At 46.3% G+C, this 24,523-nt stretch overlaps 1 long non-coding RNA gene across 2 annotated transcripts in view; it reads right to left on the minus strand.

Moving 5' to 3' along the window:
* Positions 1 to 24,523, minus strand: part of LOC146202772 (uncharacterized) — an 85,046-nt gene that overhangs the window by 41,146 nt on the left and 19,377 nt on the right. The window contains exons 2-3 of one of the 2 annotated variants that reach the window (XR_014702311.1): positions 12,796 to 12,992; positions 12,500 to 12,651 (exon numbers count right to left, since the gene is read on the minus strand). This is a non-coding gene — a long non-coding RNA (uncharacterized LOC146202772). Of the gene's footprint in view, positions 1 to 12,499; positions 12,652 to 12,795; positions 12,993 to 24,523 lie in introns of those variants that run through there. The other variant, XR_014702306.1, reaches the window with a different exon arrangement.

The following is a 24,523-nucleotide window of genomic DNA, read 5'->3' on the forward strand; positions in this document are numbered from 1 at the left end:
CATTAACCGAATGCAAACAAAAAAGTAGAGTAAACGTCGAATTGGCCATCAAATGAGATGCTAATAGACTTCCTTCTCGGTCACAACAGCGCCCAGCTCCTCGATAAATGCCCTTCACCAGAGCCCATACATTAGCTCTGCTGTATCGGCTCTGCCCTTCACTACCCTTCACTGCCCAGCAGCGCCGCGACACGGCAGCCGCAAACGGTATATGAAGCTCTGACATAACGTTTCGAAGTTTCGTGACCAGAAAGCATTGAATGACTCTGATTCAACTTCAGTGGGTGCTACAAAGTCTGGCAAGAACAGAGCACGGTGGAAGAAAGAGGACTGTTCTGACAGCGCGGAACAGCGCCGCAGCGAGAGAGGCCGATTACCGGACCGCCGCCAGGGACAGCACGTATTCAGGTGGCATCCTTTCCTTCTATTCTGCTGGTATTCCTATTCAACAGCGGCGCACGCGACGATAATTTTCATTTTTATCAGCATTAAAAGGCCCGAAACCTCGAGATATTTCTGTTTTAGCTATTTGCACGCATTTTCTAACAGGTAGAAGCTTTCATACGCGCTTTCTGGCTAAATGACTCTATTTCCGAACAAAGACTCTGCTTGCGCAGGCGGCGCGCAGCCGCTAGCCGCATCGATGTGCGCACCACGCTCATTTCTAGCCGATTACTCTCATGTCTGGTCAATTAAAGAGGGCCTTCGTGATACCATGCCACCGGTAGCAATGTCTCAGCTAACAGGGGTACGATTATGTGCGAGGCCGTCTCGCGCATTTCATTCGACTGCAATTGAAGAGGCGCACGTGCTCCGACCCGATCACTACCTGAGGTGCATTTGGCTACTGCGAGAAGTACATAAGTTTGCGATAACATGGGAAAGAAATGCTCTGTACCAAGTTGCAACAGCAGCTACGCATCCTGAAAGAAGCAGGTGTCGATCCTAAAGATAGCGTTCACCTGGAAGCGAAGCGAAAGGCGTTTTCCGCAGTGACTATAGTGACCGTCTTCTCGAATCCATTAACCACAATCTGGGGAAAGCATTTCGCCAGTGGGGAAGTTAGCGAGGCGTGGTCATCAGAATACGCTGGCGTTGTACTGGCTAGCACAACTGGTCGCGCGTTTCTGTCACCAGATATAGTTGCACCTATCTGTCCGAAATGCGCCATGCTGCCTGTCAAAATATGTGAAGAGGAGGAAGAGACCCAAGAGCAAGAGACGCAAAGGCGAGAAGGGTGGTGTCAGAATGTGAAGGGCGAAAACATATGAGGAATACACGGAAAGGGACTCAGCGCCAGCTATTGTTTGCGAAAAGGACGCTGAAAATCATGGCTCGTCATGCTCTGGCCCTTCGTGCATCTGCAGCCACGGTGAGCACAGGGCTTGATGCGTCACAGTGTTCACGACAATTCTCGCGTCTCGAAAAAGTGCGTTACGTGAGTGTCGATCTACAGGACGTTCACCGAGGAAGCACTGTAGCGCTTCCACTCAGCATGCTTAGCCGACGTCAGTGCGAACACCTCCGTGATCCTGGAAGAAAATAAAATGAATATCTCCGCGACTGGCTTTCCATCCGCCGTGGCGGGAACAGACAAGCTTCCCCGGCCATTGCTTTAGAGAACTACATCATCGCTGCAGTCGAACACAGAATGAATGATGCGCGTTCATGCTGTTCCGCCGCAGCAAGTGCGGCACCGTATGTTGCCAGCAGGCACAGGCGTTCTTATCTGGGATTTGCTCACTCGCCAGTGTTTGTACAAGGCAAGTATTGAGTATGAATACTCCATCTAACTCTGTTTTTTTTTTCTTCTGTTTTTCCTTCCTTCATTTCAGCTCTCAACTTGGCGAGAAAGTGAACCTGTTTGGACTAGAATGCTATAAGAAAAGCAACTGAGTTTCTGCCTTTGAATTTGCGCGTTCTTTTATATATTTTTTTACTGATGTGCTTGGAAACAGAAACGAAGATAGGTTGAAAAACAAAGCTATTTGCACTTTGGACGTTGTGCAGAACAATGGAAAAGGCAATTTACCAGCTCCATTTTTCTCTGCAGCTGTCATCTTTGGACGGAGAATGGAAGGCGTGGTGAGGGGAGGGGGTGAACGGAGCAGCGACCAGGATAAACAGCGCCGCCTATATATAGCCTGTGTTGTCACTTCCCCATAGCTGGCAGCATTGAAATTTAATTTCAGTACGGAGGCCTCAGCCGTGGCCGTCCCGCAGCCGTGGCCTCCGGCGCACTGTTGGGGGCTGTCGCCACGCGCCTGACACGTCGCATTCTCCTCCGCGCGGAAAGAGGACGTGTCGCCAAGATTCGATTCCCGTCGCATACCCTTGTAGGACGACAAGGACTATTGATCTATCAGCCAAAGCATGGATAACGCCGTATTGGAAAAAAGAGCGTACATCACCATCAAGGGTTTTGTACGTCTGTGTACCTTTCGACGAAGAACACGCGCTGCCACATTGTATGCACCTTACGGTGGCTGCCGTACAGCCTGGCAGACTGCCATTTTCAATGATCAATTATTTTGCGCTGGCGCGCCGTGTGTGATGGGTTCCTTTTTGTGTAAGACGCTTTGGCTTTATCGAATTAGTTACAACCCCAATACTGGTAGCTGTATTCTCCACTGTCTTCACAATAGCCGACAAAATTTCAGGAGTGATGGCGCACAGTAATGCGTAGGGGCTCTCTGTCGGACACGGATGTATATCCGTCGATAAGCACCAAGCTCTAGCATCACAGCCGCCGCCATCGCCGAATTTTTCTGCACAGATTTTGTTCCTACGGAATTGCCCAGTTCACTTCTTGCTTTGGAGTTCTTTTTCCGCCTGCCTAGCACTTCTCTATTACAGAGGTGACGATGGCCAGCCGGCCTCTTGTCATCGGCGCGTGGCTATATATGCTCAGCGCCCGAACGGCTTTTGCAGCATATGCTTCGTAGACGGCAACACAAGAAATACGCGCTGAAAGTCACAACACAGCACTTGGCGCTGCCAACTGCTGTTTCTTGAGCGTGGTTCTTGTCTTACCAATCTTCATGATAAATGAAAAAACAAAAAACAAAACAAAACAAAAACAAAACAACAACAACCAAGACAGATAACGGCGATGAATACATCCCCCTTCTTATCAACCTCGATGCGCACGAACCAAGACGAAATAATTTGGAATAATAAGGAGCTATCGATGCTGCGTTAACGCGCGCTTTCGCATTTTCACTATGCTTGAGTGCGACTGCTTTCTGGTGTTTTTCGTCTAATCCGGACACGATGAAATACGGTGTTGCGTGCTTGTGCCCGCAATGGATTAACCCCTTAAGGCCAAATGCTGCGGATTGCCGTCATACCGATTCAGCGCATGGTATTCATTACGACCTGAGGCTTCCATTGAAATTTTGGCATCAAAATTTTCGCAATATCCAGCATCTTGAAAAAAAAAAAAGAAAAAGGTGCCCCTATGAGTAAGCTGCACGAAAGAAAAGGGGGGGCGTAAATGTCTGACTTCCAGTCAGGTACGGAGATTTTAACGTCTGAAAGCGACACCTAGAAAGTGCGCGGTCACTTTCTTTTTGTTTTGTTTTTGTTGTTGGAGAAAAAAAGTGAAAGAAACATGGAAATTTCCTAACGCAATATCAAGCCTTAAACATGTACTCGCTTTCAATTTAGGTTTTTTGTTTGCTTCTAAACCCCTGCGGTGTGTCTCCACAAAGTGATAGAAGTAATTGTCATGACCGGTTTTAAGAAACCTTCTAAAACATTCTTAGCCTCGTACTGGCGGATCATTTGACTGCTCTTCCCTACTGCCAATCTCGTTGTTGTCCTGACTACTTCGACTACCGTATAGGTCAGCATAGAACTCCTCGACTACTTCGCCTGTTTTGTCCATATCAGTGATGACATTACACGCCTTGTTCATTAGCGCACAAATCTGATATTTGTCTATGCCTAATTTTCTCTTCACCGCTTTCAGGCTACCGCCGTTCTTGAGAGTATGCTCGATTTTCTCCATGCTATACTTCCTTATGTCGGAGACATTGCACCTATTGATTACCTTTGATAGCTCTGCCACTTGTATCCTGTCTGCTGAGTTGGAGGCTTTCATACTTTGGCGACTTCATAATCAAATCTTTCGTCTGCTTAGATAATTTACCGGCATCCTCTCTAACTCTGCTACCACCTACATCTACCGCGCACTCAGTAATGATACCTTGAAGGTATCGTTCATAGCTTCTACACTAAGGTCGTGTTCCTCGGTTAAAGCTGAATATCTATTCTGTGGCGAGGTCCTGAACTCTTAAACCTGCTCTCTCACCGCTAATTCGCTGATGGACTTCTTCGTTACTAATTTGCTTCGTTCCCTCTTCAAATGAAGACTAATTAGAGACCTTAGTCCTGTGGCCACTGCATCGCACCTTTCTGATCACCTCTATACCCTGCACAATGCCACTTAGGACACAGTATGAGGTCTATTTCATTCTTAATCTCCCCGTTAGGGCTTTTCCATGTCCACTTCCGGTTCTTCCGTTTGCTGAAAAAGGTATTCATGACTCTGAAGTTATTGCGCTCTGCAAACTCAACTAGTAACTTCCCCCTGCTATTCTTAGAACCAATGCCGTAGTCACCCACTGCTTGGTCGCCAACCTGCTTTTTTCCTACCTTGACATTGGAGTTACCCATTAGTAAAGTATACTGCGCCTTTACTTTACCCATTGCCAATTCAACATTTTTGTAGAAGCTTTCGACTGTCTGATCATCATGACTACACGTGGGTACGTAAGCATAATTACGATGCCTGCCACCCTCTCAATAATGCTATAGAATATTCCTCTGTATTATCAGCTAGAGTGGAGAGTTGGGCATGTAGGCTAACGAACATGGTGGAAACAGCGCTAACACAGGACGGAGAAACAACACAACACAGGCACTGTGTTGTGCCTGTGTTGGGTTCTTGCTCCGTCCTGTGTTAGTGCTGTTTCCACCATGTTAGATTACTAGCTATACTCATATCCTTATTGACAAGGAACCCTAACCCTATAGTTCTCGTATGTCCGGTAAACCTCAATAACACACATGTCCGCCCTTTATCACAGTAAATGCCTCATTTGGCCTCCTGAACTCACTAACCTATGATAGCCCGTTTCATACCTGTTAGTTCCTCAAACAGCACTGATAAGCTAGCCTCCTAGCTAGAGTTGTAGCGTTAAACTTAGCCAGGGTCAGTTTGCAATTGCGGCCTGTCTGGAGTCCGTCTTTCTTAGTACCCTTCGCTTCGTCACAGTTCTAGCCGCCGCAGTAGTCAGTTGCTCCGCAGTCTTTATGTTACTAAATAAAAGAATCGACTACATTTCTGTGCCAATATAGATACCCTTTGCTACAAAAGGCAGTCTGCTCCTCTGACTAAACAAGTATCACAAATTTAACGACATTGGTTACCAATAAAAACCTTCGCGTTGGTTTTTCGCGGAAATGCCACTGCGTCACAAAATTTCTTAAATTTCAACGACATTCGCAAATCTTTGGCATTGGCTTTCGAGCCACAGTGCGTGCACCCGCAAAACAAGAAAACAGAAAACGAGTGGGGAGGGGGGGGGGGGTAGTTGAGTTTGCAGAGCGTAATAACTTAAGAATCATGAATATCTTCTTCAGCAAACGGAAGAACCGAAAGTGAACATGAAAAGGCCCTAACTCGGAGACTAAAGAGTAAGTTATCTTACTGTGTTCCACTCAAGGCATTATGCCTTGATGCCTTGATGAGCATGTAGTGGTAATAGGAAAGGTGCGATGCAGTGACCACAGGATGGTAAGGTCTCGAATTAGCCTAAATCTGAAGAAGGAACGAAACAGATTAGTAAGAAAGAATGCCAACAACGAATTAGCGGTGAGGGGGAGGGCAAAAGAACTCAGAATCTCGCTACAGAATAGATATTCAGCTTTAACCGAGGTTGACGACCTTAGCCTAGAAGCAATGAGCAATAATTTCAGAGATATTATTACTGAGTGCGCGGTAGAAGTATGCAGTAGGATAGTTAGAGAGGATGCCTGTAGACTATCTAAGGAAAGTGTCAGCGCCTCCAACCCAACAGATAGGACAGAACTGGCTGATATATCAGAAATAATCAAATAGCGTGAAGTAGCCGACATAACAATGGGGAAAATTGAGCATGCTGTAAAGAACGGGCGCAGCCCTAAAGCGGTGAAGAGGAAATTGGGCATAGGCAAAAATCAGATGTATGGTCTACGGGACAAAGCGGGCAATGTCATCAGGAATATGGACAAGATAGTCAAAGTAGCCGAGGAGTTCTATATTGATCTATACAGTAACCAAAATAGTCAGGACAAAAGTGAGATTGGTAGCAGTGAAAAAAAATGAAAGATGGTGTAGGGCCGTGCTCGAGGCTAATCACTTGCAGGTGCACGTCTCTGCATGCCGCCGCCACTCGCCTGTTTGCTTCGTGTATTCTGGGTGTCCGGCCACTGCGGCATGCACGGCATTGAGCAAGCCGATGAACTCGCCACCGCCGTACATCAACTCCCTCCCAGCGACGAACTTCTCGCTTTGGAGGACGTGCGCGCGGTAGTCTATGACCACCTCCGTCAGCAACACCCGGACCCACGCATCGCGCGAGGACAGCGCATCCCTGCTGTCGGCGCGCGCTCATTGTCGCGCTATATACAGCGTGCAGTGCTCATCCGAGTGCGCGTCGGCTGCGTGTGGCCCGGGGTAAGACGGGTGATTGCGGTGCAGTGGAGACATTGGAGCACATGCTGCTGCGCTGTACCGCATCCGCAGAGCCACGTCGCGAGATGCTCGCGGCTTATAGGCCGCTCGGAATCATCCCGGACAGCATCGAGACGCTCCTGTGGCGGCGAGGCAGTGCGCGCACCCGTGACAGGGCAATGGTGAGCCTCTGTGCGTTCATCGAGCGGGCGGGCTTGAAGCCTCGCTTGCTCTTCGCCAGGTAGTGCGCGCGTGACCTGAACGCTCCGTGTGTGCTACCTTGGACGTATGCTGCCGGGCGCCCCACCCCGGCAGCTGGTGCATTGTGTCGCGCGCGCGATCTGTCTGCGACAGGACGCTACGTGCGCGCGACTATGTATATACATCAATGGTATTATATATATATATATATATATATATATATATATATATATATATATATATATATATATATATATATATATTGTAAACAATTGCAGTGGCCGCTCGCGCGCAGGCATTTGTGGACAGTGCTCGGACACTTGCGCGCGAGCGATGCGAACTCGTTGACCGTCTGTACTTTGTAAATAATCTACAAAGCTCCCCCTGTCCTTTCTTCCTATCGCTCCCCTCTCTCTACTTCCTCTCGCTATCCTCTCTCTATCCCCTTTTCCTTCCCGCCGGCAGCAGCTCAAGTGCTTCTGTTTTTTAGATAGCAGTTGCCGAGGTCGGCAATACTCTTTTCCTTCTTTTTGATTATCAAAAAAAAAATAATAATAAATCAACCACCACCACCACCACGCGGTCCCCCTTCTACAAGCGTGCCGGGGGGGGGGGGGGGAGCCGACCGGACCGTCGGCGCCGGATTTGCGGGACCGTTTTAGTCCGAAGGTCATTCATGGGAACATGCGTAGCGGAACGTGCTGCCAGGTGCTCGCATGCATGGCACCCTTCGTACTGGCTGGTAACGAGCACCCAAAGGACTACACTGCGACTTTGAGCCGTGCGAAAGGCAGTCTCGTTTATCCTGTCTGCAGATGCGACAAAGAGCGCCCGAAGAGGCACTCAGGAGTTGAATCGGGCATTGTTCTCAGAGCGGGCAAGCCAGAAGCCTTGACTCACTAGCACTTCGAATGAAGATTTCGCGGCTGTGCCTATTTCATAGTCTATATTATAATGGCCCTGAGCTGAGAACTTCCTTTTTAGTGCCACCTGTACGAACATCACGTCGTCTTTTCAATTCCATGAGCGTGCAGCGCATAACTGGTTCGACAAAGTCATTTATTAAGTCGTTCTTACCCTTGGCGATTGAAGAATGGAATTCAATCCCTGAATCAATAGTCTATGAACGTGACAACTCTAAATTCAGGCAGCTAATATCAGCTCACTTTGACAAATATTATTATCAGTAAACATTTCCTGCTTGACTCATGCTCCAAACACGCTTTGTAGCTCTTCCCTAAGCCTATGTATACGTCATATTTTTTTGCTTTGCCTTGTATGTACTTTTTCCTTTCTTTGTAATAATAGCACATATATAAATATTTACTGAATGTATCATGAATCAAATGGATGTTCTTTTCGTCCTGTCCTTTCATTACTTACGGCTCCTTAGAAATGTATAACGTTACCTTGCCTCTTTGCCTTTCATTTCACTGTATAATCATACGACCAGATACTTACTTTACTCGTTACCCCCCCCCCCCCCCCCCCATGTAATGAACGACCCAGGGCCCTTAAGGGACAATAAATGACGATAAATCATGATGATTACCCTTGTGCCTTCTGCGGCCGCCAGCATAAGTGAACGTTTTTGCACCACCACGCCATTTCAGTGGTTGCTTTTTTAAATATGTATTTTTTTTAGGAAGTGACTATACCATTCATATAATGCGAAGGCTGTTGCACATCCCTCGGCCACATTTAGAACAGAGGCTCCAGCCATTGCACACTGTGTCTAAAAAGTGCGCCAGGGCATTTGTCTTTATTTTCGTTTTCTATATTTTATTGAGAACGAACTGTAAGCGTAGGGATGAAAAAGGAGGAAGGAAAAGATAACAAAATACAATAAATGCGATGATGTCTTCAAAAAGAGACTACGAATGCGCACACCTTAAGAGAGTGCATACAGGTGGTGACGAAACTTCCAGGCTGTAATTATACTCAACGACAGTGCGCAGTACTGGTGTGTCTGAGATAGGTAATTTTACTAACTTACAACATGCGATAAACTCAGCCGAAGAAGATTGTTAACCGGCGTCTGAAACGATTCCCTGCTATGTAAGCTTGCCTGCACTCTTGCGATGGTGAATGTATGTAAAATGCCGAAGTCACATCGCACACACTAAGAAATAAGAGGATACCAGGGAGGGGGGGGGGTAAAAGTATGTCACATATGCGACTCCTTTCGATGGCATCCAATGACTCCCTTCGAGCAAAAGCAATAACGACCCTCCACTGGCCGGAAAAGCGCCAGTGCGACTCCGCAGAAAATTGCCGCGTTGCCTCCTTCAGGGTCACATGGCCACCCTTCGGGGGTTCAGCATGACTTTCATTGTTCGAGTAAAAAGGCACTCCCCTGGGAATCACATCGACCCTTTAGAAAATCGCCGCGTTACCTCCTTCAGGTTGGTCAGTTAGCAACCTTACAGCGGTTCAGCAGGACGCCCATTGTTACAGCGAAATGACTCTCATTTGGGAGTCACATTGCGTTGTGAAAGTGTCAAGTGATTGCTATTTGGGGCGCCCTGCTAATCCTCCAGGAATCCCTTGAAGGAATGGTCATACTGTCCACTCATACTGGACCACCTTTTTGAGCTGTATCACAGTTCCACGAGTGTCTGTGTTATGCAACCTGAGTATGAGCATCCTTATGAAAATACAATGTTACAATTGAATATTTCTCCAAAGTCCAACAAATAAAAATATAAAAAGCACAGAGAAGCCGCCATCCACAAGTACCCTAATTTTTAAACATTATTTGCAGATTACTTCGGCTAGTTAAGCTGAATAACCAAACATGAGCTCTAAACCAGAAAATTAACCGAGCAGCTACCATACTGTTTATTTTCCTTGAACAGAAAATTCATAGGACTTTAGGTTTTGAAGGCTCACCTTTTTGCCAACTTTCAAAGTGGGATACAGTTCAGAAAAATCAATGAAATTTTCCTCAATTTTGAGGGCTTTTTGTTTGCTAGTTCCCTCCTGTCCATGGTGTCCAGGTTTTTATCTGTGGGGTACTTAAGGATTTCTGTATGGGGGGCTGCATCTAGAGAGTAGAAATGTGCACGGGCCGAAATTTTGAGCCCGAGCCCGGCCCGGGCCAGATGCTACAGTCCCGAGCCCGGATTGGCTCAACTCGGATAAGGACTGAGCCCGGCCCAGCCCAACCCGGCACTTAAATTTAAGGTCCGGGACCGGTCTGGCCCGTCATACTATAATTGCAAATGAAGCGATAAAAAAGAAGAAAATAATTTCAGGATAAATTTATCCTAGATCTGAAAGTGTTGAGTTATTACGTTTGAAATGGCAAATTTGCTGAATATATAGGGACACATCACGTACGCAGAATTAGCTTATTGCGCATAAACAACAAGTTATCCATTGAATTGAGGCATTTGCGGCGCTCCTGGATAATGAACCCGGTAGCGCTGAAGTTCCTTTCGGTGCTACAGCTTGTGGCTGGAAAGGCTACCACTTCCTTAGATAGGTAAGCAAGTCTTCGGTAAGCAGCTTGTTTGCTTCTCCAAAAGTGCGCAAACTCTGAACCAAAACAAGGGGTTGATTTTATGGCGAAGTACTCGGTGAGCTCGCCTGGCTAACCGTGGGCCTTTGAAGTGAAATTTTTGCATCGAGAGAAAAAACAGGAAACTCTTGCACCGCAGATGCTTTGAGCTATGTCCCGCTTCAAACGATGCATATCAGGGCAGGAGTAAGTCACAATAGAGACGTGTGACAGGCGACAGGGTGGCGCGAATTTTGAAACGTATACCTAAACATCAGCAACGTTGTTACGGAATCGGATATGCGAAACTCGAAAGGCAATAGCCCACAAGCGGCCCCTCTGCTCGATCAATGACGGCTACCAAACATTTGTTTGCGGCGAGGAGGCGGGGAGGAAGGGCGAGTCGATGCCTGGAAAGAACTGGGAAGCTCTCGCGTGGATACGACGCTGGAAAATGCTGTGCATTCTAGACGCTTATCGCACTACGGCCATATTCGCGATTTCTCAAATATTGCTTGTGTTCGTGATCGTGGTGTCAGGCTCGGCCCGACCCGCCCGAGACAAATATACCTCGGTCCGGGCTCGAACCCGAGTGACAGGGCTTCCGGCCGGCTCGAGCCCGGCCCGGGGGCCGGGTACGTGCTTCGAGCCGGCTCGAGTCCGTGCACAGCTCTAATCTAGAGTTCCTCTTTGCGAAGTTCAGAATGTCAGTAAAAAATAGAACCTATGTCAAATGCACTTGCAACCTCCGCCTGAAAGTAAAGGAGCCATGACGCAACACATTACATACGTTTTCTGTTCTGTCCAATGTTATAAACGCAACAATTAAGCCTTTCTTCAACTAAAATCTGCATATTAAGGTCAAGACTACAGTTGTCCGGAATTAAAATAATTTTCATGCATCTCAAAACAGTCTTCAATGATGCAACAAGAGCTACAGGATGCCAGTGTCTGCCTAGAAGGCGATGCTTCATGCAACAAGTCGCATGCACTGAACAAGTTACTGACTAAAGCAGGTTGAAAATCAGACAGCAAATTTTAGTTATGGAGTAATAACAGAAGTCATTGAGTCATCCAAAAGTTGGGCACATTAAGATTACCCCTCGGTAGATTGGTATTCCGCGCTGTCTATCATCAGCGTCCCTATTTACCCTTTTCCTTTTCTGGATCAATTTCTGTGCAACCAGGGGCATTCTCTTCCTAAGGTTCCTAGTCCTGTTCCTTACAGAGAAATATCAGGAAGCTTACTCAGAGACCAACACATTTTATATGCGAGATATTTTACTGTCCAATTAAACATTTGTTGGCAGCAGAGTACAGGTTGTAACTTCCATATTGCTAAAGTATAAATCTGCAAAGTAACAACACATATCCCTACATATGATATAAGTGGCGGTAGAATCTAAGACAGTTGTGTGGTGTAGGTGACATAAGTCGTATTCAATCTGCTTACAACTGCATGCCTAAGGCCGGGATTTTGCTTTCGTTAGTCATCACTGCTTTCTGCAATGTTTCATACTGCCAATGGTATTATTTTTAATATTTAATTAATTTGTGTTCGGCTAAATAATGACACTAATTTTGAAATTATTTCAATAAATAAAGTCTTCAAAATGTAAAAAAAAAAAAAGAAATCAAAAGTGCCCAGTAGTCATTTGAATCTCACCACAGGATAGACTAACGTTCTCTCTGTAGCAAAACACTCCACAATTGTCCGGTTCAAGCAATTTATTTTCATTTCTTTCTGTTTGAAAGCACAATTCAGCTCATCTACTTGAAGAGGAGGAAATGAACTTGAGCTGAACATGTAATGCAAAAAGAGGCCCAACTATCTGGAGTAGCTACTCGGCGCAAAATTCAAAGGACGAATCACAGAAACACATGGTCAAAGCGCTTGTCAATGTCTTTCTGTGTTTCGTCCTGTTCATTTTGCACCATGTATCTTATCATGTGCAAACTAGGCCAACAGATTGATTCTCCTGAACCAACCATCTGGTTTGGTAAAGGGGGGGGGGGAGGGGTCGAGAGAAGCTAAGTGTATAACCAGGTCAGCATGGATTCCCTACTTACTTGAGATGAGATGTCATGTCAAAGAAAAGCCTAACAACTGCCATCCTTCTGAGCCATGTGTATATATGTTTGTGAAAACTTGACTTCAACCAAATTTCATGTACATTCTTGTCTAATTATTTGCCTGAAGCAGCCCATTGGGCCACTGTTCACTGATCTGAAAGATGTAAAACATGACCGCAAAATAACGTCCTAGCATTAACCGGAAACATCAAAAGCTAGTTTCAAGCAAACTACTCGGATTTCTGTGATTCCCTGGAAGCTTAATATATCCCCAGGCCAGCGCAGTTTCGCAACTTACTTGAGGTTGGATGTCATGTTGTCGAAGACGAACCAGGCAAGCAGCTTGTGAGTTTGAGGCATGTCAACATCCTTTTGCACCTCTCAGCTTCACAGCCATATGTAAAGTTGTTTGTGGAAATGTGCACTGGAAGCAAATTTTCTGTATAATTGCCTCGTCTAATTCGTTTCCTACGGCGGCACATTTTGTTGACAGACCTGAAACATGCCAGCAAAACAATATCATTTAATTAACCGGGATCATCAAAAACAAGGTTCTAGCAAACAGCTCTGATTTTCTACTCTTCCCCAAAATTTAAAAGAAACAAGCAAGCAACTACAGACGCATTGACACCAGTTAATGAAGCACTACCAGGGGGAAAGGCACGACTTTTCTCTGAAGTTACACACTAATGTGAAGTAAGCCTTTTTCTCAGCATTCATCTTTACATTACGTTACGTTAGGTAGCGTTTACGTTAGGTAGCTAAGTACTTCCAGTGCTTCGCTACCTAACGTAAACTGCTGTTCCTTCTCGAGGCTGTAGAACATTACCTTAGGTTTCTGCATACTGATTTTCAAGCCTACCTTTCTACTTTTCCTGTCTAGGTCACTAATAATTCTTTGCAGTTCATCTCCTGAGTTATTTAGCAAGGCAATGAAATCAGCAAATCGCAAATTACTGATATTCCCCATCTGACGTTATGCCTAACTGCTCCCATTCCAAGTCTCTGAATACTTCCTCTAAGCAAGCTGCGAATAGTACTGGGGAGATCGTGTCTCCTTGCCTAACATCTTTCTTTATGGGAATTTTGTTACTTTCTTTATGCAGAACTATGGTTGCTGTGCAGCCAGTATATACACCTTCCAGAACTTTCACGTACGGCTCGTCTACCCCCTGATTTCACAATGCCTGCATCACCGCCGAGGTATTTACTGAGTCAAATGCGTTTTCGTAATCAATGAATGCTATGTATAAGGGCTGGTTATATTCCGAGCATTTTTCTATCACCTGGTAGATGGTATGAATATGATCGATAGTAGAGTACCGTTTTCGAAAATCTGCTTGATCCTTTGCTTAATTGCAGTCTGAAGTTGTCCTGATTCTATTAGCGATTACCTTAGTAAATACCTTATACGTAACAGACAGTAAGCTGATTGGTCTGCAATTTTTAAGGTCCTTAGCGTCCCCTTTCTTATGAGTGAGGATAATGTTTGCGTTCTTCCATGGTTCCGGTACCGTCGATGCCACCAGGCACTGCGTATACAGGGTGGCCAGTTTTTCTAGCACGATATCCCCCCCCGTCCTTCAAAAAATCTGTAGTTATCTGATTCTCTCCAGCTGCTTGCTCCCTTTTCATAGTTTCTATTGCTTTCTTAACCTCGTCCTTCGTCACTGGTGGAATGTCTGACTGCTTTTCGCTACCGCCAATCTCATTACGGTCCTGACTACTTTGGCTACTGTAGAGATCTGTATAGAACTGCTCAGCTACTTTGACTATCTTGTCCATATTCGTGATGACGTTGCTCGCCTTGTCCCTTATCGCATACATCTGGTTTTTTGCCTATGCCCAATTTATTCTTCACCGCTTTAAGGATTCCCGCGTTCTTTACAGCATGTTCAATTTTCTCCATGTTATATTTCCTTATATCGGCCGCTTTGCGCTTATTGATGAGCTTTCATATCTCTGCTAATTTTATCTGGTCTGTTCGATTGGAAGCTTTCATACTCTGGGGTTTCTTAATCAAATCTTTCGTCTCCTTAGAAAGCTTACCGGTATCCTCTCTAACTATCCGACCGCCTACTTCTACAGCGCACTCAGTAATGACATCTCTGAAATTATTGTTTATTTTTTCTAGGGTAATGTCGTCATCCTCAGTTAAAGCTGAATATCTATTCTGTAGCGAGATCCTGAACTCTTCTGCCCTCCCGTTCACCGCTAATTCGTTGACGGACTTCTTTCTTACTAATCTGTTGCGTTCCTTCTTCAGCTTTAGACTAATTCGAGACCTCACCAACCTGTGGTCACTGCATCGCACTTTCCCGATTACCTCTACATCTTGCATAATGGCGGGGGTTGAACACAGTATGAAGTCAATTTCATTTTTAGTCTCCCCGTTCGGACTTTTCGGTGTTCATTTCTGGTTCTTCTGTTTGCTAAAGAAGGTATTCATGACTCTTAAGTTACTGCGCTCTGCAAACTCAACTAGTAACTCCCCCCTGCTATTCCTAGAACCAATGCCATAGTCACCTACTGCCTGGTCTCCTGCCTGCTTTTTCCACCTTGGCACTGAAGTCGCCCATTAGTACCGTATACTGCGCCTTAACTTTTCGCATTACCAATTCCACATCTTCGTAGCAGCTTTCAACTACCAGGTCATCATAACTAGATGTGGGTGCATAGGCCTCTACAACCTTCAGTTTATACCGCTTATTGAGCCTAATTACGATGCCTGCCACTCTCTCATAAATAGTATAGAATTCATCTATATTACGCGCTATATACTTATTGACAAGGAAACCTACTCCTAGTTCTCCCCTCTCTGGTAAACCTTGATAACACAGTACATGCCCATCCTTCAGTACAGTACATGCCTCATTCGGCCTCCTAACCTCATTAAACCCTATGACATCCCATATCATACCCTCTAGTTCCTCTAACAGCACTGCTAAACTAGCTTCACCAGCTAGGGTTCTAGCATTAAACGTTGCCAGGGTCAGTTTCCAACTGCGGCCTGTCCAGCGGAGCCAGAAATTCTTAGCACCCCCTGCTGCGTCACAGGTCTGACCGCCGCCGTGGTCAGTTGTTCCGCAGCCGCTGGTGACTGAGGCCGGGGTTTGATAGGACTAATCATGGGAGGTTGCATCCAGTTACTGCACCAGGGTGGCCAACTCCTGTTCTGGTGAGGAAGTGCGTTGTCGGAGCCTGTTTATGAAATTCCATCGACGTTGTTTTTTTATCCGGTGGAGAATTGCGCGGCACCGGGATTCGAGTCCCGGTCCTCTTGCATGCGAGGCGGATGTTCTACCGCTCCGCCACCGCTACACCCTTATAGTATAATAGCCATGATATATTAATCGGTGGCTTTCCATACGGTGGCCACTGCGAAGACCGAATATCCCACACTCAAAACAATATGATGTCATTGGATTTGGCACGACACTTTTCCGTGCCATTGACCTTTTTTGATTTTTTCGTGGAACTTTTTTGATGTTTGTCCCTATCGCTGCTGACTCGTATGGTGTCCATGATAGTTGCACAAGTGGTACTAGTGATTCTCTGGGGAGCATATGCGGGATACAACCAAAAACAAGATACTTACATCCCTTCCCGCAGAACATTGAAATACAACTCGGCGTTTCCTTCCTGACGCGAATCTAAATACAAAACGCTCAGGATGACAGCCATAGCGTTCACCGTTACCCTCCAACACACCTACAACTGGACAGACCTAATTCACAGAGGCGGTTTACCCGCCTGCCGTAAATCAATCGGAATGCTCGGTTGTAGTTCGCTGGTAGGTATCCGTCTACTTGAGGCTTTGCTCGGCGGTTCATCTGCACCCGTGCCGACCTCCTACGTCTCCAAGGTTTAGGGTCCGGTGGTGTGGCCATTTTCCCGCCAGCGTACGGGCTAAACCGGAAAGAGCGTCCATGACACCCAATTTTCAAGTGCTGGAAAAGGACTCAGAGTGAACGGAGGTTTTCAACTCGGTACTCGGTACGGTCAAAGTGTCCTGAGAAGGCTCTTGTTGGTCATCTCCTCTAACCGATTCAGCTCTGCGTTCCTCCTGCTGCGGTAGTGGCAACGCCGCCTTTACCGCGTCCTCCGCTGCTTCTCTTTCCGCGGACGCTGCCTACTCCATGTCCGCTTCATCTATGAGCAGGTCTGAGGCATCGTCGCTGGTTGTCGGTCATTCGCATAGCTCTATTCGCACTGGCTGCTCTCATGGCCAAAGCACCGGCGTGCACTGCACTTTGGGATGCGCAGAGCGGTGCCCCACGCGGCACGACCATGAGTGCAGACTCGCCGGCTACGCAGACCTGGCACGATCGACCATCGAGCTTTACGCCAATTTCAGCGTCACCATTCGGGTAGTTGAGCCCTTGTCAGCCAGGCCGTGAACCCGCCATCGTTCCCGTCCTACGCATGTGACCTTTCTAAATGCTGCAGAGGCAAGTCGTACTTCCTCGCCGGGAACGCTGTCACAGTGTAGAAAAACGGTGTTCAAAACAAACCACCCTGTTAGCAAACTAAGGAAAGCAACCTGGTACTCATTGTCGCATGAAAAAAATCCTCTTACCGCGTCGCTGCTGGTACGCTGTAGCCGCTCCTACGGAGCCCATGACTCACACGTCCATGACGTTCGATGGTTTGAAGTGAAATCCTTGCGCCATTCCGAACTCTCGGCCATTATTATTATTTGTGTGGCATGACCGCGCTTTTTGATTTTTTCATTAAGCGCTGCCATTCCCGTTACACGACTGCCCATAAGCGAGCTCGATCCTTTGGCTGGCTGTTAGGCGGAGCCACCAACGATCCCGCATCCATAAAAAGCATCAGTGGTTGGCGGTGGTTATCAGATTTTAAATTCCGAATATTCGCTGTTCTGTGTCAGTAGGATAACTTTGTGTCATAATGAATACTTCATTTTCACATGCGCACTGCGAAAAAGCGATGCTGACAACTTTCGAGCCAGCCACTGAGGATGTAAACACTCAAGGAAGCGTTGAACAGATGGCAGCTGATTGGTTACTATTAAAAACAGAACAGCGAAGGAAACGGAAAAAAATTCACAAGCATATGCGGTATTCTTTTTGTTTATTTTCTGCTACAATTCATGGTTCACCCCTCGCTGCTATATAAAAACTACCCGTTGTTACAAAATTGGCGCACATTTTCTTTAAGTCAGCGCAGCGCGAAGAATGCGCGAGCGGCGTCGCCGCGAGATCGGCATAGAGGTGGCGCCACCGTAGCTCCGATAGTGTGGACCGGCAGCGGCGACGCTCCCAGAAACGCAGGCGGTGTAGATTTGCTTCAGAGTTTACGGCGGGCTAGTTGGTGATGAGAACGTACCTTATGCAATTTACTGTTTAGAGTGTTCCAATATGGCAGAAAAAGTCCCTGGAATTCACTAAAGAAAAAAAAAAAAGGATGCGCGGATTTTAGGAAAACCTGGCACGCAACCACTGGTCTTTTAGATTTACTGGCATAGAACTGCACGCTTTTTGCGTTGTACGGCGCTCACAGGCCTGATACTTGGGCCTGAACATGACATATCGCCTTTTCAACAGTGTGCGCGTGTCTTAGACGAGTGAGACAGGTAAATTTAGTGTCAAGCCCTCGCAGATGCGATTCGTGCTCTGACCCTGCAGTACTTAAAAATGAATCGAGGCAGCCTGGTTCATTATATGGTACTTGATTCTAGGATTAAGCAGGGTAAATGCAGAACTGACAGTGTACTGCCCGGCGGGTTGCCGTAGACTGAGTGGACATCAACTCTGGCTAGACAACCAGACACAAGTATTCCACAAATATGAGATTAAGCGGACACTGTACAGGAAACCTCGCCGCACAGGAAAGCTGACTGTTCGAGTGCAGATCGGTGAGGGGATTGAGTTTGCCGAGCTGACAACAAGGTGGATGCTTCTTGCGGCGGATAATATGGTAGCGTTGCACTGTGAAGTGACTCTAAATGATTTCCTGAAACCGAGAGAAGTATAGGTAATTTATGATGTGTGTGATGTTGATAAATAGTAAAGTAGTGTAATGATGTTTTTTATTTCAATGACAATAAATTTCGCCATGTGAGAGAATTTTTTCACACTTGAGAAAATTTAGGACTATCAGCGATTAATTTTCAGTAACGTTGAAGTGCAAGCTACGAATAAGTAGCTGCAAAGACATCGTAGAAAATGCGCTTGTTCATTGTCATGTTCAGGAAAGGAATTTTGAAAGTTGATTTCTTTATCATTGTAATTATTGTTCAACAGTGACTCAATCTTATGCGAAGCAATATTAGGGTTACTTCCAAAACAGGCGCCAGCTACAAAACTATCCTGAAAGAAATGGAGTTCATCTTATCATTCGATTATAAATATGTATTTATTCCCGAACTAAACCCAGATGGTTAAACCCGTATGAAGTTATTTTACTCCCCGTGGTCAGAAACGAGTTTGCCTCTAAAGACAGCTCAGACGAAAATGGATTCTAATTATTCTAATAGGCTACCATGTACAGGGTCATCCACTTCTACCTATAACACGGGCACTGCTTTCAAAGCAACATTGCGTTCGATGCAGGCACATATCGATTCAAAGCTGTGCAAGACAGAAGGACCCGGGCATGTTGCTTCACATGGCCTTTATTGCGTGACCGGGGCGGACGCAGTGACCGTGTTATAGTTAGAAGTGGACGAGGCTGTACATTGATCTATGTGTATTATTTTATTATTTTATTTATGAAATACTGCCGACAAGTCGCATGTCCAAGCAGGAGAGGGAGGGTACGTAAGTTATATCAGACATCAGCAAGCGCAAAAAGGTCAGCAAGAGCAACCAGTTATACAATCTATGCAATAATGTCGAATAATACACCAAAGCACATGACGCAATGAGACAAAATAACAAAATGCACAGCACCAAACAGCTACAGTACATCAATAAGGGAGAGGGAAAGAATTGGGAACTGTGGTGTAGGACATTCCATTCAATAACTGTTCGTGGAAAAAATGAGTATTTATACGTGTCGGTGCGCGCAAAAAGAAGCTGTGCTTATGGTGGGAGGGCCGCGTGGAATCTTTGGCGATATAGTTTTCGGGTCGGATACCTATAGTCGAGAGAAATATAGTGACTGTAAGAATCTGAGACGCGCTTTCTTTCGTCTTTCTACCAGTGATGTACAAATGTAATGTTTAGCGTAACAAGAGGTGGGAAGATTTGTTTCTCAAACGTTCGAGCATTTCTCCAAAACGAAGTGTGCTCGCTGCCACTGTTACGGATGCGCAGGAGCCTTCAACAGCAAAAAATAAATTACAAAAAAGACGAAACGAAATGCATAAATGAGTTTAACGCGCCATGCGACATTGGCTATATGACGGATGGTGTAGGGGCGGGTTCCGGTGTCGTTAACCCCGTGGGATTGTTTAACGTGCAGTCAAATCTCACAGCCGAGGAGCGCCTTTCGAAACGGCAGGGATCGAAGCGCCCGATCTCGAAATCAGCAGTCAAGCGCCGTATACCACTGAGACACCGCGACAGACGTTTAACAGAAAAAAAAAAATTGAGAAAACTTCTATGTGGATACAGAAGGCACAGCGTGGCGTGCTCAAACTGGATTTTGCTATGCATCAGACTCTGGTCGCATGTTTCATTAGCTGCGGTATTCCAACGATTCCAACATAAACGGGAATATAAGATTTTTGAGCCTTTGCATTTACTTGTAGTGACGGCAGCAACCTGTTTTGATTTGACACGGTGCCTAACGACAGCACCGCTTCGTTTGAGACACCGCTTGTCAAAGAATCTCAAGCGTCGAAGACCGCGACAGATGATGTCCTTTCCAACATGACATGCTCGATATTGACAAGCATTTTTCTTTCATGGAGCGTGGGGTGATAACATGTTCATATTTTTTTTTTTTGCAAGAGGCAGATAGGTAAGCAAAAGCGCACAGGAACCGCGAAACAATAAAAAAAGAAAAAAACACTCTTGTACAAGCCGCACGCGCGCACGTAAACCACTACGGGCTGACACGCGACGCGAACACGCATCCGCATTGAGTAGGGTGTGCCACTTTGCCGCTAGGTGGCGACTGTGCTCGATCACTCGATCTCGAGGCCAGATTGGAGAAATGTCTCATTTTCTGTGCGAGGAGAGCGCGTAGCTTTGCGTGCATCGGCATCACTCCCCTCACTCATCATTTGGCGGCGAGGATGACTCACTTGGCCGGACCGGAGAAGCAACTGGATGTCTCCATAAGGTTCGACCGAAGCTGACCGATGAAGAGGAGCATCTCGACTGGGAGAGGAGAGGACGCTTGAACAGTGGAAGTTACGTGTATGTGCGCGCCTGCCTTAGCGCGTTCTAACAGACGCGGCGCGTCTTATTTATTGAAGTTGCCTCTCGTCGACAAGCTAGCCAGTGTTGCAGCGAGTGTTGCAGTGAATCAAGTGCAGTACCGGGGTTAACCCAGTGTTCGGCAAGCCCACTGATCGGAGAGGGAGCTGCGCACGTCTACAGGGCGCCCGCGGCCACATCGTGACTCTCCAGACGTTGGTCTTCGACAGTGCCCGGTGAACAGTTTGGTGTTTATGTGTTCTCACTCTCTCGTGAATTGTTTTGAAGCCTCTGAAGCCCCTGCCTGCTTAATTGCAAGCTTTGCATTTCCTTTCTGGGAAGCTCTTGTCCATTCTTGTTAGTGTGATTTCCTATGTATCGTCTCTTGCTGCATAAAGCTTGTTTTACTCGGCTAATTCTGACTCCGACCCATACACCGGCCTGAACCGGTGAAAGATGGGCAACAAATGGACACCCTATTCTGTCACTACAGGTAGCTGTATTCCGGCTGAACTTGCCACGCAAGTCGAGTGCGTCCCCTCTGAGACCGGAACAGCTACCCCCACACACTTTAAGGGTGTCTGGTAATGTGCGCACCAATAGTGGAGCATTCCTAATAACTTTTATTATTAATGGGTGACCCACGAACGTAGAATTCTTTATTCGTCAGACGCGGCAGTGGCCTGTTGCTGTCAGCGACCTCATCGGCAGCTATAATTCGCTTAATGCCGGCATTGTCGACACGTCGGCGCTCGAATATTATTGATATCCTGCTACTCGAGCCACGCCAGCTTTAAAAGAATAGCGTGCTTTGCGGGGGCCGATGTCGCTGCACTGCAGGCCAGCGTTCGCCGCGAGAGCTTTATTGTCGAACTCGTTTGCGGGACCTATGATAGCGTAAACGAAGCGCTGGCCATCGGCATGGTAGAAGGATTGTATAGTAGCAAAAGTCCCATAGACGCCTGCGTGGCGAGTGAGCGAGGTTTGAGATTCATGGCACCCCTGCGTGCCAAGAAAATGACATTGCATCCCGTGACGTTAAGTTACGTCACGAAAACACGGGAATTCGCAGTGACGTCTATTTGGCGGGGAATTTGATTTTCTTTTCAGTTCTGGTTGAAATACAAGGCCAACGACAACGGAGGCAGAACGATGCTCGGATCGCGCGGCAAAATGGGCGCCGTAACTTTTCAGTCAACTTGACCTGAAATTTGAAGGTCAGTTTTTACGTTAACTGATATATTACAACGTCCTCAACCGCCTCATTAATTATAGCATCGTTCTGGCTCTGTCATCGTTGGCCTTGTATTTCGTGCAGCGTCATATAGACACAATCTGTGGCTTATTTCTGCAGGCACATTTCTGAATAAAGGGGCTCTCAAGTCAGTTCTACGATCACATAAATATGAATCACATGGCTTGTGTGATTCCAGTTAAGGGCAGAAATGAGTGAATCTGTACTACATGGAAAGCTAAGCTTTATTAACTCACGATTGCATACATAGATGCGTAACGACATGCAAATCTTGAACTTTAGGAACGTGACCACATTTCATTCGTCTGTCATGGCCTTCATGCAATCCTCGTGACGACAAAATGATCGGAGTGTGCTGTCTCCAAACGAGACGCGGCGAGATTATACAAGGGCCAGAGATGCAAACAAGATAAATATAATTATACGAAAACGGGATAATCGTAACGCTAGCGTTAGAACATATAGCGACGTGGGTATAAGTACTTAGGTCAGAAATTCAAAAGGGTGATAGTCACTACTTAGAAGTTAATGCGCATGTGGAATCAAAATCAACTGTGATATAGCTCCATTCCCGCCTCGCTGAGGTGGCGCAGTGGTTACAGCGCTCGCCTACTGTGCCCAAGGGTGCGGGATTGAATTCCGGCCTCGGCGGCTGCTCTTAACTCGAGGCGAAAAGCAAGGCCGTGCGATGTCACTGCACGTTAAAGAACCCTAGGAGGTCGAAATTTCCGGAGTCCTCCATTACGGGGTCTTTCATAGCCTGAGTCGCTTTGGGACATTAAACCCCACAAACCAAACCAAACAGCTCCGTTCTCTACAACTAAAATATCGTCTATGAGTTCACGATTCCACTATTTTGCCAGCGCTTCATTTGTCGCGGAAAGAAGTAAATGTGAGGCTGCTAAAAATATCCGGCTGACAATAAGAACCTCGCTGTGATACCTGCTAAAGCACATTCAGTTTACGTTGCGTTAATGCGACGCAGTATGCAAAACACGCTGCAAAGGGAGCAGACCGAAAGAAGGTTTTGCAGAATGCGACACGCGTTTTGAGGGCAATAACACATCGCCTTCACAATTTGATGAAAAAGCGATTCAGCGAGACGCTGTTTGTGCAGGCGTGTATCCGCACAAGCCGCCACTCTTGCAACGTGTCCGGGAAGCCGAGACTGAGCGTACAATGACATTGTGTGTTGGTTTATAGGAAAGAAAGGCTCAGTATCTCGCATATTTTCGGTGGACATCTAAACAAAAAATGCAACAGTCCCGAGCTGACATTGTTTTTGGTTTATAGGAAGGAAAGGCACAGTATCTGTCCAATTGTTCTGTAGACACCTGAACTGCAGAGCAAGTTTGTCCCGTGTTTTTTGAATCTCAAATTGAAGCCTATGGAAAGACTGGCTCTATCTGGCGTATTTGCTTCAAAATCAGGAACACGGAAATAACTTGATGGCGTTCGCACATCCTTTCTGAGAAAATAGTCACGAATGCAAAAAAAAAAAAAAAAAGAGCGAAGGTAATGCCATAAATAGCTTTAAAGTCGGCTCCTTTGCCGCTGCAACATTTGGAAAAGAATCGAGCGCGTCTTGCAATCATGGGTGACAACAACCGGAAGCAACGGTCGTGAATTGGGCTTTCGCTGATGGCGCCACCCCAAGTCCTGAAAAAGAAAACAGAAAGCACGCGTTAGACCCGCTTGTCCGCAAGCTATACGCATACACGCTTTCGTTAAGCTGTTTAACATAAAGGTAAATCATTTGATAAACAGGAAAGACGCGGAATCTGCAACAGTTGTCCATGGGCATCTGAACCGCGCTGTATAGAATGTGGAGTGAATGAGCAAAAAAAAAAAAAAAAAAAAAAAAAACAAACAAACAGAATACCTTCAACCATTTGGGGAATATTTAGCGTGCACTGATATTGCACAATGCACGGACGCCTTTGCACTTGACCTGCATCGAAACGCGGCCGCCACGGTCCTGTTCGAAACCGCGTACTTCGCAAAGCTCAGTAGCCCAGCGTCTTAATCACTCAGCCGCCCCGAGGGATGCAGTTTCGCATGACGCGTATGTGGCTAATTTTTTATTGCGGTAATGACCATCGTTTTTATCATATAACCCTGAAACCTATAATACGACGAGAGCAGATGAAATCTAGTGCTGTTCCGCAAGCGCGGAAGTCGAGTCGAGTGGAGTAGGAGAAGGCAGCGATTGAGATCAAAATTAACGCGCGTAAATATGAAGAAAGCTTGGAATCTGAGATAAGTTCTCTTATCCAATTCTACAAGGACAAAATTCGTTTCCACAATTTACACTTCGCAGCTCGGTTCGCATATGGTTGTTATAATTAATCTACCATCACGTGACCAGATATGCCAAATCTATAACGCTGAACATCCCGGCGGCTAGCTATTGGCGAGTAAGCTCAACTTTATTGGGT

This window comes from Amblyomma maculatum, chromosome 1, assembly GCF_055883805.1.
Source record: "Amblyomma maculatum isolate TAMU_Amacu chromosome 1, ASM5588380v1, whole genome shotgun sequence".
Lineage (NCBI taxonomy): Eukaryota > Metazoa > Arthropoda > Arachnida > Ixodida > Ixodidae > Amblyomma > Amblyomma maculatum.